The sequence below is a fragment of the Pagrus major genome, chromosome 5, assembly GCF_040436345.1.
Source record: "Pagrus major chromosome 5, Pma_NU_1.0".
Lineage (NCBI taxonomy): Eukaryota > Metazoa > Chordata > Actinopteri > Spariformes > Sparidae > Pagrus > Pagrus major.
In genome coordinates, this window is record NC_133219.1 from 17958009 (window position 1) to 17970663 (window position 12655).

General features: G+C 38.9%; 1 protein-coding gene across 3 annotated transcripts in view; it reads right to left on the bottom strand.

The window, feature by feature from the left end:
- wdfy3 (WD repeat and FYVE domain containing 3) overlaps positions 1 to 6791 on the bottom strand; it is a 100301-nt gene extending 93510 nt beyond the window's left edge. For all 3 annotated transcript variants that reach the window (XM_073465928.1, XM_073465929.1, XM_073465927.1), the window contains exon 1: positions 6601 to 6791. The gene's annotated coding sequence lies outside the window, so the exon portion shown is untranslated. The remainder of the gene's footprint in view (positions 1 to 6600) is intronic.
- Between the last annotated feature and the right edge of the window lie 5864 nt (positions 6792 to 12655).

Genomic DNA, 12655 nt, shown 5'->3' on the forward strand with positions numbered 1-12655 from the left:
TGTAGTTTCCAGCAGGCGCACACTGGGATATATGGAAATGAGGGCAGCAGGGGATGCAGATCATCCACCTCAATGAATGAAGCCTGCTACACAATCTCCTACTCAACATACCACCAGCGGCAAGGTTGAATATAAGCTGGAAAGTGAAAAAATCTGCAGCCACAGAGATGTGTTGTGTTATAAGAGCCTGGGGGTTTCTCAGTAACTTGAATCCCTCTACAGTAAGAGAACAGCACAAATGTGATTACAGCTCTTCTCCACCTAAAACTGCACTTGTTCTGTAAATTTGACAGCTGCTAATCACACACCACAATTTTGATTTCTATCTGGTATGAGGGAAAATAACAAAAGAATCCAGTATGTTCATAATGCAGTAAAATAGTTGCTGATCAACACCAACTGTAAACCACACGTGTGAGCATAAACATTACAGATCAGCAAGAGTCCCAACAGTTATTACCATCCAGCCAGGTGGAGCGCAGTCTGTGAAAATCACAGCCAATCGGCAATCAACAGAGCTGGGAAAATATCTCTCATGACATACAGTAAATAAGCCATCACTACAGTTTCATCCATGATTAATCCTCTAACCCTAAAGCTGACATGACCAACCAAATCCCACTCCATTTTTAAGGCAACTCAAGTAGGAAATGCAACCATATATCCTCCAAAGGTTGAGGCTTTTGGAAGAACTGGTATACATAATTCATGAACTACTGCAGATGTTGTTCTATGTAATAAATAAAACAAATCTATCAAAAGGATAAGGCTGTCATTTTCTCAGTGTCAACAAAGCCAATGAAGAGACCAAGAACAACCAACACGTTTGTCAATCTCTCAATACTCTATGGCTCTCAGTCCTAGGGTATCTAGGGGATAAGACATGTGTCACAAATGTATAGTTTCATTTTCAAAAAACACTTTGTGATCTCCTCAAACAGCTGGGAACTGTAGTTTTCAGCAAATGTTATGTAGACAGAGGAGGAAATAATGCATTTATTGGAGGGCCATTTCCAACAGTGGATTAATGCACATTAGGTGATCTATTAAGTGTTCACAGCAGCAGGAGATGTATGTGGTGGATCCAAAATAAACGACAGTGCCCATGTTCATTGTTATAAAAGACAATGTCACCTTCAATGCAACAATGTGGCTGATGTGCTGTTGTTTTTCTGTTTGTTTTTGTATAGTTTTTAGGACAACAATAGAGCTCTATGGCACAAAAGAAAAAGATACAGGCTTTGCCTACACAGGTAATATTTTTAGTAGGATCAATTTATGGTTGATTTTGGTCTTTTCAGTAGATTTGTTGACAATAAAAATTGAGAGTTTGTCAGATTAATCCTGAAATAATGAATGTAAGACAATATCTAACTTGTGCAAAACATGAGCACAAAAATACTTTGTATATTTATGCTACAAACATTCAGTACACTTTCACAAAGCATACGTGCATGCTGATTTCAGTGCTCTAATGGCTCGCATGACATGCAGGCCATTTCCCTGGGGGCTAATTAAGATTCATCCCCTTCTGCATTTTCAATGCTGCTTCTTCTCAAGAAGGACAACAACTGGTGAACTGCAACTGAAGTCTTGTCTGACATGGCATCTTCAGTCAAAACACTCACACACAGACACACAGACACACAGACACACAACACACGCTGTCTTATTCTTGATGCATTTTACAGGGCCTGAGAAAGCTCACTTTGGTGCATTGAGAAGGAAATTAGCATTAGCCTTGTGCTGCATTATCCACAAGATTTTAATGTAGATATCTAGCGCCATGTAATCAATAAAAAGCGCCTCACAAAGCACAGCATACACACTACTGCTCCCGTCCCACAACAGAGAGGGAAATGCATAAATAGATGGTAGTACCAGATGCTAATCTTTGATTTGTGTGTGTACTAAGTCTTTATGTGCTGATTAAAGCTTTGATCAAACCCTCTTCTGTGAAAACATATTCATTTGCAATATACAAGTCCTTTTATCCAAGTTGGCCTCTGGCATAACTCTCTTCAAAATGTTGTCAAAGCACCTATAACTAACAGTTATTTACTTTTCTTCCCAATCGTTCATTATGCTCACTGTATCTTGTCAGATAGAACCTCTTCAAACTCGTGCTTTATCATTATAATTTGGATACTTTGAGATCTTTGACAATTGTTAAAGTGTCAGCAAGGGCATATCATATAGCTCAACCATTGCTAATACATCACAGAACCTTGGTAATGTTTAATCACATTTAATTTTCATATAAAGCAGCTGCTAAATAGGATAAAAGCAGTTATTTCTGACATTTGTAATGACATAAATGACTCCACAAACAATGGAGATCAGAATAATGTGTATTCATATTGGACTAAATGCTTTATCTCCCCTTGCAACATAATGCAGGAGAAAAATAGGTGCTAATAACAAAGACGACTGCAGGTAAATGTAGGGACGATGCATGTTGTATGAATGCAGTAAGTCATAGCAATCTTGTTTTAACCCTGGAGAATAAATCAAGCTGCGTCTGATAATTGTTGCACAGTTCTGATGTCTGTTAACACTGAAAGCACAGTGGGAGAAAAGCAGAACAAATGAAGGCTCCATGGTTACAGTTACGACTTTGCTTCATTGCACACACTACCCACAGTTTTTAAATAATCTCAGTAAATTACAGCAAAACTAGAACTCAACAGTTAATTTCTGTAGTGGGGAAAAAAAATGCCCCATGGGTATTACAATCTTAGCTTAACATACTGTATTGTGACAAAATAATAATGAGTCACTAATAACCTGGATGTTTGTGGGCTGAATAATTGGCTTTCACGAACTAACTAGACATATTTAATGTTCTCGCCAACATTATTTTGTCTAATAACAGTTCATGAGAATTTTCAGGTGACATTGTCGCTTCTCTGAAGTGACATCCACAGCACATCCAGACGCCTCTGTGGCAAACAAAGTGAAGGGGAAAGTATTTTTGTCCAGATTAAGACTCACCAAAACAGTTCATATTAATATGTCACTACCTCAGGCAGTGACATCGCCTGGCAGTGAAGATAGCATCATGTTCTCTACCATTATTTGAAACACAGCTTTAGGTTTGTTGTACAGTTATTTTTTAAAACTTTAGGGTGTAGTTTATTCTGCACAACATCAATAAATGTGTTTGAACGCGTGTGTGGACTTCATGTGTCAAGAAGTCCTTCTTTCAAGAGCTGAGGGCTGTTATTCCCCGTTTAGATAAATGATGCTACGATTTTGTGTTTTCCAATTAATTCCAATGAGGCACTAATCTGCCTAATTGTTACTGAACATTTTTATTTATTTTTGGTTAAGGCTATGAATAGTTATTTGAATATTTGAATAATAATTTGCTGGGGATCACGATAGCCTCATCAAATTGCTTATTTGGTTTTGAACTGCATATCTGAAAACCAATAGACATTCAATCTAGTGAATTAACTCATCATTTGAGCTGTATTTCTGGATAAATGCCACCTAATTGGCTTACTTGCTAGCTTAGCTTTTTGTGATATAAAATACAACTTCAAAAACATGAAAGTGGATAAAATCAGAGCTTCCTGCTCACAAAACAAACATTTAGTTCGCTGTACGCAAAAAGAAACTCAATTTCTGTCTAAATGCTCCAGAAGACGGTAATGTCCACATGTCAACAGCTACTTTTACTTATCATATTACTATAAGTCTAATTATATTAGATCAGGACATTCAAATGATAATCAGTTATCTTCAAAGGTGGCTGACAGTCTAAACAGACCTACTGTAGCTTAATTCAATGCTTTTATAGCATTATGGTGATCACTGCCAGTCAGTCATGAGTCTGCTTAGGCCCTACTCTTCTTTGAAGTGATGGCATTGGCGACGCATGCCTTATCACTAGCTAATATGGCCAAATATACTGAAACTGGGTGACTTCCAACAACTTCACGATGCCTGACAGTTTAAACTGTTAAAGGGCTTGGGTTTTTAACCCGTTCAGTGCAACTGCTTAAATACGTTCAGCTACAATTCAGGTTGGACAAACTCGTTTTTAATCCAGGAGTCTGGATAGACAAGAGGGTAAGCCACCAATGTCTACCGTATGCTGCATCTAATAATTATAGATAATACATTTACGATTAAGAAATGTCATTTTTCATTTTTAAGTCAGAAGTGTTTTTATGTTAAATTGGATGAAATTGAACTTTTTGATAGATAATTAGTTTATTAGTGGTCATAACGCTGTTTTAATTACCTGCATTTGTTGACTAGAAACCTTTAAATTTTATTCCTTCAGGTGGACAAAATAGCACAAGGGTCTTAAAATGCAGTATCCTGCAAAAACCATACCAATTGGGTCAAGCTCAAAAAGCTCATAATACTCAGTTTCTGCTGTGAAAGTGGTTTCCAAGGCCTTGTTTTTTAACTTCTTAGTTGAAGGACATTACTAGACAAATTATTATCCCTATCGTGTCTGTGCGGGTCAAACGTTCAGCATTCCAGGTCTGTACACCTGTAACAAAGAGTTATGAGTTGGCATGATGCTGTTTTTAAAAAGGATGAGACAATCAGGATAAAAAATTGAGCTGCACCTTACATCTATTACACTGATATCGAGTGTGACTGAATAGGATGTAAATTAAACATGCCAGTGTGAATTATTAAGGGAAACAGGAATGTAATTGGAAAAGATTAAGATGTTACCCACAGCCGCTGTAGCAGTAGAGTATCCCAGACCCAATTAACAACCCTTTACTGAACGTAGAGGAAGCATCTCGCTCATTGTAATGTCTACCAAGGTGGGGAGAATCAGGTAAATGTTGGCTGTGGCTGACTAGGATTTTCTACTGTCCCATGAGCAAATGATTTCTGATCAATTTTTCCCTGAATAGCTGAAAATTAATACAATTTTCAGATGGACTATGCTGGCTTTGGATGTGATGCTATTTTTCAGTCCTGCCTGCAATATGTTTACAGCTACAGCCTTCGGGCACTGGGTTCACAGCAGTCGCTACACTGCGGGGTAGGGCAAGAGCAATGCCTGGATTGCACAAATGACAGCATGAAGACGTGTTTTACAGTATTTCACCAAAAGTTATTTTGTCCTTACATAAGGAAGTTATTTCCCCAATTACTTTTCCAATGCTCTTCCTGCAATCTGAGGTAGAGCTAATTTAAAGGGGCACTATGTGGTCTTGGAGAAGAAATTCAAACTCAGAATTGTAATATTAGCAATATGAATGAGGTAATAATACAAACTCACAAATATTTATTTTTGCATAACTGAAGAAACAAGGAAAACAAGGTCCCCAGAACACAGTTTGAAACTAGAAAGGCGGCAGGGTCCGCCACATATAAACAAAGTAAAATAGTATGAAATTGTGTTGTCCTTTAAGGTCAGTTTGTTTATGCAGTGAGGAAAACGAAGAGAGTTTGTGTATTTGGTTTGTTTAGGCATAAAAAACATTTTTCTTTTATATCAGTCAATGAAGATCTTTCTCTTCTGGTTAAAATCTCTTCCCCAAAACTACATAGTGCAAATACCTAAGAAAAAATTGCTTGGAAACACACCATGTCTCCAAAATATCTTCACACATACAGCTCCTTTCTCTCGTATCTACAGCCTGCAGAAGTAAAACCATGTCTATCATGTGATCTGTCTGTCTCCTATCTCACAACACACTCTGCCAAGAGGCACAGTAAACACTGCAAGAGCATGACAGTAGTTTGTAATAATGTTAGCTGCACCATTGTACATGTAGCCCCAGTCTGCAGGCCAGATCGAGCTGCTGTCAGGTAGTTGTGTGACTGTACAGGCAGCCAGCCAGTCAGCCATGTAATCAAGAACAATGCACTGGCCAGTGGCCACACACAGGTGACTTTAAGTTGCACATCAGGCGTACAGCAGAGACTTTAAGCACGAAACGAGGCCGATGTGATCGCACTAAATATGCCAGTCATTGCGACTTTAGTAGCAGCAACCTTGGCTATTGCTGGCCAGTCGTAACGTTACAGCAAACCTGCTTAGCCACCCATAATATTATGTTGAGTAAGAAATCCAGCCAACGCCACATAGCGTTACTGTGGCTGTGCCTCTTGCGGTTAGCTTAATCTTACACCGGTCTGCGTCCTCATGTGTTTTTCAATTAATGTAACCAGTCAAACTCCTTCAAGCACCAAACACGAAACGAAAACACAGCCCAGCAGCAAACCTGTACTGTAATACCGAAACGCTGCCAGCTATGTTAGCTCACATCGGCTAACGACCAGCTGACCAGCACTAGCATCGCAGCATCTGAACGACAACTGTCAAGCTAAACGGTGACGTTGGCCTTCAATGACTACACTGCAAATAAACAAGCTGGTTTGTGTTTCAATATTAACACTGGGTACGTAATGTCTCGCTTGGCGTTGCTGCTGTCATGCTGACATTGACTTAAACGCTGCTGTAGTTAAAAAACAAAACAAAAAAAACACTAACCCGAGCCGAGATGCACATTCCTGTCTAGGCTAGCTAACTCACAAGCTAGGCAGCTAGCAGCGCAGTGCTAACTAGCCACTCCAGAGACCACTGTGTCTGTCGTGTATCCGCCATCCACTCACCAGTAAGCAGTAAAATCCTTCGGCTTTAACACTGATGATAACCCCCAATGTGTCAGTTACGTGGGGCACTCCGAGTGTATCCATATGTCACAAATCATGCTTTACTCCAAAAGTCACTGCTTCCTTCTGGTAGCCATTTTTCCTCATCCCCCAAATATAACAAGCGTCCCAGCGCTGATTTTCCTCCAACTGATTTTCCTCCTCTCTCTCAGCCCCGACGGACTGAGACCACATCCGAAAGACAAACCTGACATCTGTTGGATAAATGGAAGAAGACACTTCATGCAGTGGATTAAAGGGACACGTTAATTGAATTAATCTTCTCTATTACACTACAGCTAACAGGATAAATGCTTTGTTGAGTCAGCTTTATTTTAATTTGAGATAAATGTTTACCTTCATAAAATGTGATGTTTTGCATCTGTGTCACTTTGTTTATATGTGGCGGACCCTGCCACCTTTCTAGCTTCAAACAGTGTTCTGGGGATCTTATTATCCTCTGAGAACAGCTTGTTTATTCAGAAATATATATATATATATATATATATATATATATATATATATATATATATATATATATATATATATATATATATATATATATTCTGAGTTTGTATTATTATCTCATTAATATTGTAAATATTAAAATTCTGAGTTTGAATTTCTTCTCCAAAAACTACACAGAGCCCCTTCAAATCTTGTACAGCCAACCTACAACGTAGCAAAAGTAATAGTGAAAAGTATCATATAATAAAGGTCGAACTCTACACCACCCGTATGAATACGAATGGATGTTACTCATCACTTGGTATCCAAGCAAGTGGTCAGACTGAACAATGTACAAATGAATAACCTGCAAGCAAATATTTTAAAAAAAACATACAGTACTTGCCAATATGACAACATATACATGGCATGAAGATATGCACAAACCACAGAAAACACAAGAAGGTACAGCAATGCTTCTAAACAAGTTTCCAGGGAACATAAAAATATGATAAACATGTTAGTCATTGGCAGATAAAGTTCGTTCAGTGGTCTCACAAGTACAGATGTACACATTGTTCAAAAGCCCTGAAACAAGTTCTGTTCAGTTATGGAACAAATAAATATTTCTGAGTTTGTAATATTATCTCATTAAATGGTGTAAATATTAAGGTTGTGAGTTTGTATTACTTCTCCAAAAGTGCCCCTTTAACATTTTTTGGTGTATCCTTAATAAAATTTAGTTTGTGAAATGACAAATTAAAAAAAAGTTACAGCCTAACATGGACAGTAAATAAGCTAATACCTAATTTCTGCACAAGACATAAAAAGGGAAATGACTATTTCTCTTTCGCGTGTATTAAATTGTTCTGTTTTATAACACAAATTCACTAAATAGCTTTTAATGGAAAATACATGGAAAGAAGCTTACAGGAAAAAAACTTTCCTTGACAACGGAAAAGGTTTGATTCCTGCTTGAGTGGGAAGTTCATTCATTCAATTTAGGAAATATACATTTATATTGTAGGCACATTTGTGTTAACGTGTGTATTTATGAGGTGTCAGTTGACATCAGTAATTGTATGATTAAAATTTTAGTTAAAAGGCAGATGCCAGTGAACTCTTGTTGGTTTGCTCAGCTTTAAAAAACACAAACATTATTTTTAATCACTTAGTGGACAAATGGCACTTGGGTTCACCCTCAGGAGAAACCTCAATAATTCAACTCAATCACATTGTAATATCAAGTGTGAGGCACTAGGTGACAGCAGTTCTCATTTGAGTCATGAAAACAGATGCAATCAGCGCCACTGTGTGGGTGGTTTGGTTTGTTCTGCTAGAAGTGAGATAAACCACAAACCACAGCGACCTCAGCCAGTGAGAGTGGTACTTTGATCCTGTACCTGAGTCGTTTTATGATATAAATAGAACAAGCTCTGGATATTATAAAACATATTCACAAGGTAACACATCCTGGTTCAATTTTCCACCCATCCCAGTGGAAACAGTGACTCTCGTCAGTTGGATCAATGTCGTCTTGAAAAGCCGGATCTCTTTTGTTGCTTCATGTTTCCACAGCTGGAAAGTTCCCTGAGTGGGCGACATTATTATTGCACAATAGTCAAAGATGTAATTGACATGTCTGACCTGAAAGTCTACCTTTCATTGGCGGTTGGGGATAGAGTTCATCCATTGTTGCTCCTTTCTGGATGAAAAGCTCACTGCTGCTGTTAGAGACAAAGAGGTATAGTCTGCCTTAAGTTTTCATTTCTCCCATGCATGAAGAATAAAATATCAAAATAGGGTTAGGGTGAGGGCATATTCATGGCAACAAATACTCAAATCAATATAGTGGAAACCAAAACTAAGAAACCACATCCTTTGTTGCTGTGAGAGTTCCCTAGACACTGTCAGATGTTCAGCATACTTACAGACATATATTTTAATGATGTGCAGGAAAACTGTTTTCACAGCAGAGCCTATATTCTGTTGTGTATTTATGGCCTGCACATTGAAACACAATGAAATGTAGGTAATTTAAAGCCATTGGCCCCATTGAGCGTTAATATCAAAAAAGAAAATGAAGCAATCAGAAATGCTAAATGATACTGAAAGAGGGCCTTCTGAAGTTGCTGATAGTAGTGAGATAGCTGGATAGTAGATACATCCATAGGTTCTGTCGTCTAGACAGATCCCCTTTCAGTGGAGTCCAAGACCAGCTTTAGTCCACATCCAAAGTGTTTGAGTTTGAGGTAAGCCTAAAACCAAGCTTGAGTAAAAACAGTGTCTCGCCGGGGTTAAGAAAGACATACTGTGTGCTGATACCTTCAAACCTCCAACTAAACAATGTGCAGACACAGAGACGAACTCAACTAACGAAAATAAGAAGGGCACCATCTGTGTGAGGTGGGGAGCCAGCACGCAGAGAGGGCCCCCTAGAGGGCGCTTTATCAAGTTTTATCTACCATAGTGGCATCAAAGAGGGCACTTTTTTGGACATGTTGACACCAGAGCTACACACAGATTTAAAGGACCAGTGTGTAGAATTAAGTGCCACCTAGCAGCGAGGTTGCAGATTGCAACCAACTGATTACCCCTCCCCTCATCCCTCCCTTTCAAAGTGTGTAGGAGAGTCAACCGTGGCCTTCACTTCAACGTAATAGGCCCTCTCTAGAGCCAGTGGGTGGTTTGTCCATTCTGGGCAACTGTAGAAACATGGTGGACTTTGTGCGAGAGGACTCACTTTCTCTGCAGATATGAAGATATGAATTCTAAGCAAATGAGAACACACCAGTTCCTACTATCAGGTGATAATACGCGTATCAAAACAGAATTATGAATATTATGTTCAGTTTCTCCCAACAGATCCTCTTAGTGGTTTTGAAAATGCAGTCGTGACCAAGACCAAGGCAAGTTTATGTGACAAGTTTATGTGACAACAAGTCCAAGATACCAGGCAGAAACACATTCTCATGACCAGGCACAAAACCAAGGCAGGACTGGATGTGCTGCAGCACTGCCAGTAACTACACATCTGACCTGATTTAGCTGCTGGCTGCTGGAAATTTCCCACCCCAGAGTATATAATCAAGTAAATAAAAAACCCCAAAAAACAATAAAGCTCCCGTAAACTACAACAGACAACACTGGCCACACTTCAAAACACTAAAACAAGCCCAGACATGAAGCTTACTGTCAGTGTGCAACATTGGTAAACAATGACACAAAACGAAACTTTAGGCGTTTTCACGGCACTCTATGGAGACGTTACTACTGTTTGTTCATCACGTGCCAATGCCTATTATAACAAATTATTATGTGCACGTACTTAATTGCAGAGTCAGGAGGAGGAGATTGCAGGAGACAATAGTGTAGGTTTAACGCTGCGAGGAGCTTCCTCTACTGACTCACGGAGTGTGATGGCATTTTTGGAAACACACCAGAGAAAGTTGATCCCCTTTCCAACGAAAAACAGAGCGAGACATGAAGAGTTTCATTTCAGCATTCAGCAGAAGAAAAGTTGACCTACTGTGACAAACGTAAGGTCATCTGAGGACTGATATACAGAAGAAATAATAATAATAATAATAATAATAATAATAATAATAATAATGCCCTTATTTAGCATTTTAGACTAAAACGTATTTGTTTTGAAAGGGAGATTTGTATTGTTGCCTTCCTGGTGGTGAAAGATTATTCATCAAATTCTTGGATGTCCTTTTATCGAATGTCAAAAGAGTGTGAGAGCTTAACCAGTGCATAACATAACAAGATCTACTTTCACTCTGAGTGTGTCTGGGAGGCCTGCTTCATCCCAGAAGTGAACCCTGTGTGGTGTTTGCTTTTCATGCAGACATAACTTCTTGTTTGGTCTTCAGCTATCTGTGAGAAATTGTCGAAGGCTACATTCCAGCAGGATGACAGCACTGTTCCAATATAGTATTCTGATTTCCATTTTAACTGATTCCTAAATCATTTAATTGTCCAGCTAAATACACTGCATGAGCTGCAAACTGATACTAAAGTAACAGTTCAAATTTAGGGAAGTATGCTTGCTTTCTTGCAATGAGTTAGATGAGAAGTTTGATACCACTCTCGTGTGTCTGTTGAATATGAAGCCGGAGCCAAGGTTGCAGTTTTTCTGTGTATAAAGGTCCCGCTTCTGTCTCTTTTGATCCATCAGTCAGGTGCAGCTGACAACACTAAAACTCATAAATCAATCATCAGCATGTACAAACACCAGCATGGCTCCATTACACTTCCACTCTACCATGCTCTCAGCCCTGCATCAGGACTGTGTTAAACCCTCTTGAGTTTTGATTCCTTGCAAAATGTTCTGGCTGGTATTTATAATGACCTCAGGGCTTGTTCTATCATCTACACAGCAAGAATCAGTTCTTGCCTGCTTTTCATTCAGAAGTATTTTAATGGCCGCCTCCAGTTGACTAAATCTTGACCTCGATTTGATGTCTGTCCCTGCTTTCCTGAAAATCACGTGGTTCCCTGGACTTGTTTACACCCCCATTCCTTCATTTATCTTTCCCCAGTGTGAGAAATGTATTCATGGAGGGTTGATTGTGCCAGCAGTGGATGTGGTTGTCCTCTGGTTGTGGGCAGTGAATGCACCCATGGATCAGAACACAATAAAGGCATTTCTGTCTGAATACAGTTTTGTATTTGTAGGTTTCGCTTATGATGAAGTAGCCACAATGAATCCAATGACTACTGTGAGAAGGGTGAATTCCCACAGGATTATCACCCATCACTGCAACTCTATGTAGCTTTTCATCCTCTTTAATGTTTTGATTTTATTGCACCTTGACTGTTCAGTGCAACATTTGTGCTCATGTATCAACACTGTTTCCAGCAGCAGCAGACACCTGTTTTCCTCTGATAAACCCTCTGCATGCTAACTCCCCCGCAACAAACAACAAAGTTAGTGAATAGCTGGCTGTTGAGCATCTGGCAACTAAAGAGGAGGAGTAAAAAGTACAGCGGAAGATGAGTATTTTGCAGGCATCTGGTCATAAATCAAGTATAAAATTGACTTTGATTGTGGTTAAGAGAAGTCAAAGGATCATTTACATACATTTGATGACCAGTGTCTGGTCTCTCTTGGGAGAAATGCTTTGGAACACAGAAAGTACTGCATTTGACATATTTGGTCAGGGAAACAATAGTGGATATGAGGAGAATAAGAAAATGACAGTTACCATGCAAAGCATTTCACCACCACTGGACTAGTATTGATGAATAGTATTGGTATTTAATAGTGTGGATGTCAGTGAAAATACAACAAATCTACAATTGTGTGCACACTTATGAGGGAATGAGTATAACTGATCATTTTTGTCTTTCCTTAATTCTGCAAAGAAAAAAAATCATCTTGAAACTCTCCCAGAATCATCTGTGATTCTTCCAACTGTTTTATTAGGATTAGAGCCAAAGAAAAAAACAGACCTTTTTGCAAGTTAGCAGACATGCTTTGATCCAGACATTCGCTCACTTTTGCTCTGAGACATCCAGTTTCACATGGCTACCCACCGTCGACAATAAATCCACAATTACG